A 6,028-nucleotide genomic window follows, 5' to 3' on the forward strand; every position below is an offset into this window, starting at 1 on the left:
CTTTTAATGGCCAACATTCAGCACCATAAAGCATTGCAGGCCTCAATACCATCTTATAGAATTTTCCCTTAAGTTTGAGGGGTACTTTTCTATCACACAATAAGCCCGATGCATCCCTCCACTTCAACCATCCAATTTGAATTCTGCTGATAATATCCCCATCTATTTCACCATCACTCTGAACAATAGATCCAAGATATCTAAAAGGTGTACTCTTATTAATGACTTGATCGCCCAAAGTCACAATCCCCTCACTAGGTCTATTACTACTAAAATTACACTCCATATATTCCGTTTTAGATCTACTCAAGCGAAAACCTTTAGTCTCTAATGTCGACCTCCATAAATCAAGTTTGTTTTCAACTCCCTCTCTAATCTTATCAACAAGAAGAATATCATCAGCAAAAAGCATACGCGACGGTACATCCTCTTGCAAATGTCTAGTGAGAACATTACAAGTATAATAAAAATATAATATTTACATAAAATCCAAACAAAGGTTATGAACAATTTATATAATATGAAACATCACAACTTTTCTTATAATAATTTTATTGTCCTTGTTAAAATTTTCCAAATAATATGATGGATGAAGCTCGCAATGCTAATAATATGTGTTGCATTTGTCCGCCACCACTATTTTCTAACGTCCAATTAGAATCAATCCTACAAACGATGGAGCCTAAAGAGGAATTGAATACAACCCTCCACCATTAAGGGAGTTTCAAGTTGATGCATCAAAGTTTTAAGGGAAAATTCATCTTCTTGCATCACATATGGATTTTATATATGAATTGAGCATGACCATAACCACGATTTATGAAAAAGAATCACTTGTTTTTAGGCCATTCTTAAATGTTTTGGGACAAGAATATAAAATAGATTCAGCTTAGTCATTCACTAAATTCATAACCCAAAATCCCTTACTCTCAAGCAGATCGTTGAATCCTCCACTTCTAACCTTAAAAACGCTAAATTATCAGAGGGCTTAATTTGGCTTAATATCTTATGAGGTAGATGTAGTAACCACCGTCCATACTATGCACCCCTAATCTTCATCATTTGGTTCGATGAAAGCACTAGAAAGCCAAGGAGCATAATTTGGCATAAGATTTCTTGGGCGGATAAAAGAATTCCCATTTTTAGTCGGGCCACTAAATTCTCCCATGTTATTCTTACATAATATTGAAAAGTTATGAACCTAATTCAATTGAAGATTACCAAGGGAATGGTTAAATCCTCATTCCAAGAGGACTATTAAATTCCCCCCTTGTAGTTTCATGATGCTCTCAACTTAGCACAATAAAGTGTATGAGACATAATTTAATATAAAGTTTATTAAGTCAATCAAGGAATTGTCATTGCTTACCAGCATCCTTTGAACCTAGCATCGACGTTGCCTCTAAGGCCAACCAATGATGCCATCTACAAGCCCTATATCCACTATTATATAGGAGCTTAGCCTCACCTGCTATCACAAGCCCCTTCTTAAAAATTTGAATGGTGGGCATCTACCTCATTTAACAGTAATAAAACTATCACTCCTCCTAAGAAATTATAAATAATCTTGAGCTAAACCTCTCAAAAAAAGAAAAAATAGCATGAAATTCTCTAAATTAGTGAATGCATTATACTCCACCTTGTAACACACCATTTGATTTGAAATGCTCCTTACAAGACAAGAAATAGACATACTTTTTCTTAAAAAGCGACAAGTCTCCTTTTGTTTAATTTAAATGAGGAAACAACAGCCCACCTTGCTACTTTCTTCACCAATTTTGTGGACAAAACCTTTGCACAGCCAATATTAGATTACTCCTCTCCTGTCCTATTGTTTTAAAGGCACGATCATCATTTATCGAATTATCAACTATGTCTAAAACAGACCCATCAACACCCACGATCATTGTTGCTCAAGAGTTTGCTAAAGAACCTCTACTTAGTGATGAAAGATTTTGAAGGAAGATTTGACTTTTTATGCCATGCTAGAATTTTATGAATGTAGTCATGGTCGCATATATGATTTATGTATAACCATTGATTGCTTACAAGATATTCCTAAATAGGCCCTTAGTTCAATAAATCTCACTCAATTCAAATTTTGATTAACTCTCTCTACAGTAAACTTTCAAATCCTCCTTTTTAGACTCACAATAGGGGCTAAATTCAACAAAAGTTCTAAGTACAAATCAACCAACCTATGCTCCCTAGCAAATCAAGGCATCCTTACTCCCAAACAAATTGCTAAATCCTCTTATAAGGTCTTACAAACCTAATATGACCTATCCTTTCCAAGGAGGATTAAGAATCTCCACTAGTGAGCAGAGCTCTAGAATGTCATGGAGCCTATTAAACCTAAGGTCTCCAAGGTGGATTAATGGTCCTATCTTTCAAGTGGAGCATTGAATCCTCTCCTTTCTAGTCTCACATGGCTCTTATCCAAGATTGTCAAAAAGCTTAGGGACTTAATTTCTTCTAGGACCTGCCAAAAGAATCAAGAAATCATCATAACCTCTAAAGTCACCCCCTTCAAGCTCATTGTCTTATGTCTCCTCTAAGCTATAAACTATTTTGCTTCCTCCAAGCCTCGCCTCTATTATTATATATGATACCTATAATTAATGCTTATCTTCACCGACGTCTCCAAACTAGCCTCTATAGCCCAATCTAGCATACTTACTGAGTTGCTCGGAGCAAATAGATCTAACCATGTAAGTGTTAACATTAGTTAGACACCCCTTATAATACGACTGACAAAGTGTTTTACCAAAATTGCAATTTTAAAAATATACTCTAAGCAAGTTCATGGTGTCCTTGCAATAAGAGGGAATTCAAACCTAGCCATGATTTCATAAAGACCTTATCTCTTAGGGCTGAAGCCTTACTAAGATTTTGAAGAGGCATGTGCTATCATATCCACCACCTTTGGCACATAATCTTCAATGGGTCAATGAAGCTTACCAATTCCAAACTAATTGATCAATTTATTTTTATCAATCAAATTCTAAAAAAGAAAAGGTAAAAAAACTTGAATAGTTTCACTTAAAGAAACTTTTTTTCCTACTTAGATAGGTTCATCGCTTACTCTTACTACACCATGTTCCTTCTTTAATGAAATCTGCTTATTCAAGACTTGAGTACTCCATCTCAATTTCAATGCATGAACATTCAAATATCAAGTAGTTGATAGAGAAACTAACTCTCAAAGGACAATCAAGCATTGAAGTCTCCTCTCTAGAATCACTTTTTAGCTTCAAAAAGTAACTAACTTAAATAAATTATTGAGCTCTCACAAAGGATTGGGGGGAAACTATGGAATTTACCCATTCAACAAGTGGGCATTTAGACTTCTTCATTTCAAGATAGCTAAGATGGTCAATCATGCCATCAATACTACAATTTCAAAAACCCATATTAAGAGCTCATCATTTATTAAGCTCCAAGAAAGGTACTCAATGCAATGAAAGAGTCTTCATCAAACAAAAATCCCCAAGAGGGTTTAACAATAAACCACAAGAAAGCACAAGTTACAATAATCAAGTGTTTATTAACTAAAAAAATCAAGAAAAGAGCTCCCCATTGAGTGGAAACTCATAAGAATACTACATGAAATAACATGGTCCATATCAATCAAAATCCCTCAAGAAATCCCTACCATAAAGATAACCCTAAGGTGGCGCCATCACCTCACCTACTCAAAATCCTTAGGAACTTGACATTAAGTACGCACAAATAGAATATTTAATATAGTGGCAAGGTCCTCATCCACTTAAAATTCCATAGAGGAGCTCATTATTAAGTGCTCACATAGGGCATTCCATATGGTGACAAGGCTATAGTCAATCACCAATCTAAATTCTACAATGTCAATTCTCGAAAAAGAATATAAAACGTGATGGTTTTCCACTGAACTATACGGTGCAGCAATGCAATTTCTTCATTTAGACACTAAACCTATACATGGGGGTAGTGGAGAAGTATAATGTTGTTATCATCATTACCCCCATGTACTGACAAGCTGATCCCCAAAGGGTTAGACATTGGTGAGCAACACATCACAGGCCCCCAATAATAACATTAATGGACATGCTTACCATCAACATGATTTGTGTCACTTTTAACAAGAAAAAACTATCATAAACTTCCCTAATTTACTACAAGAATCATGCTCCACCTTTCATACACCATTTGATTTAATATGCCTCCTCTAAGACAAGAAAATTTTCCATATTTTCTTCAGGGGTAATGAGATTGCTTTCATTGAATTTGAATAATGAGACAACACATCTTAAAATTTTCCCTACCAAATTTGAGGAAGAAAAATCTTTGCACTATCAACATTGTGCTTCTACTCACCCGTCCAATTTTTTAAATGCACAATTATCATTTATCCCGTCTCCGAATATGCCTCAAAAGGCTCCTACATCGCCCAAGCTTCACTAAAGATGAACTCCTATTTGGGGATAGAATGAGTCTGAGAGACAATTTGACTTTTTATACCATGTTCAAATTTCATGAACGAATTAGATGTGATCACATATATGATTTATGAATACGCATTGATCGCTTATAGGATTTCCTAAATAGCCCGTAAGTAAATCTATAAATAGGCATTTAGTTCAATCAATTTCACTCAATTCCAAATTTGATTAATTATCTCCAATGTGAAGATCTAAATCATCCCAATTAATCTCATAACAAGAGCAAAATTCAACCAAAGTTCTTCAAGCGAATCAAGAAATCTAGCTCCCTAGCAAATCTTGGCATCCTTAATCCTAAACAGACTGTTAAATTATCCATGTATGGTCTCATCAAGAAGAGGAAGGTAGAGCAACCTAGTTCAATCCAACATTTATAAATTCCAAATTTGATTAATTATCTCCAATGTGAAGATCAAAATCATCCCAATTAATCTCATAACAAGAGCAAAATTCAACCAAAGTTCTTCAAGCGAATCAAGAAATCTAGCTCCCTAGCAAATCTTGGCATCCTTAATCCTAAACAGACTGTTAAATTATCCATGTATGGTCTCATCAAGAAGAGGAAGGTAGAGCAACCTAGTTCAATCCAACATTTACAAGGTGGATCAAGAATCCTCACTAGTTCTCAGAGAGATGGCAGATTTTGTTAATGGGAGGGGACCACAATCATTAACTAAAATCTGAATTTAAGTTTCAAATTTTAATCAAATCATGTAACTCCCAATTTAGTGCCAATTGAGAGGGAATTTTGAATTTTAGCAATAATAACTCCCTTAATTAGCTCCTAAATTTAAGAGTCTTAATTAGGCAAGTTATTCATGATGGAATTTCAAAATAACCAGGGAATTCAACAGGAAGGGCCGGCGGCATGCGGGCGCCATAGGGAGAGGGGAGGGAAGGATGAAAATTTCTGCAGATTTCCGTTGTTTGGATTCCACTTGCTTCGCTTTCTTCAACACTCGATCTCCACGCAATAATCTTGGGACGAAATCTAGAACTCACGGAGAGATCTAGTTTTCCCGTTGAACTCACTAAGAGATCTAGGGGAATACACTCACAAAGAGAACAAAGAGGAATAAATTTTCATTTCATCAAAAAACTACCATATTACAATGCATAATGCCTCATATAAGGAGGCTAAGGAAATATCTGTTCGTTATAATGCTTGAAATTAAAACAGGATAGAGGAATCATGAGGCAAACCGAGCCCTCTTCCCGGGAAAGTTTCGCTGCCGACCTGGCTTGCCTCCTGCCGCACGGGACCCTCGCACCTTCTTGCGCACCTCAGGCTTCGACCTGCACCACGCGATGCTTCCACTGGTGGCGATCCCTTGTCTCAGTGTTTTGCCTCCGCTGCTATAGTTTTTTAAGGCTTTGGATGCAGGATTTGAGCAGGTTAAGTCAGGATTCGGGTTAGCCTTTCCCAACAGGCAAAAATTGATAATTTAAAATTCCGCAACACTTAGAGGTGTTTGGATGGCAGTGATTTAAGCCGGGTTCGAAGCGGAATTTAGCTAAACCAGCCAAAACGCCAAAAATGCAAAACC

The 6,028-nt window shown here is 36.2% G+C and overlaps 1 protein-coding gene across 1 annotated transcript in view; it reads right to left on the minus strand.

The window, feature by feature from the left end:
* LOC110105761 (protein BUD31 homolog 2) overlaps nucleotides 1–6,028 on the minus strand; it is a 17,245-nt gene that overhangs the window by 10,357 nt on the left and 860 nt on the right. The window lies entirely within an intron of this gene.

The sequence above is a fragment of the Dendrobium catenatum genome, unplaced genomic scaffold (assembly GCF_001605985.2).
Source record: "Dendrobium catenatum unplaced genomic scaffold, ASM160598v2 fragScaff_scaffold_334, whole genome shotgun sequence".
Classification (NCBI taxonomy): domain Eukaryota; kingdom Viridiplantae; phylum Streptophyta; class Magnoliopsida; order Asparagales; family Orchidaceae; genus Dendrobium; species Dendrobium catenatum.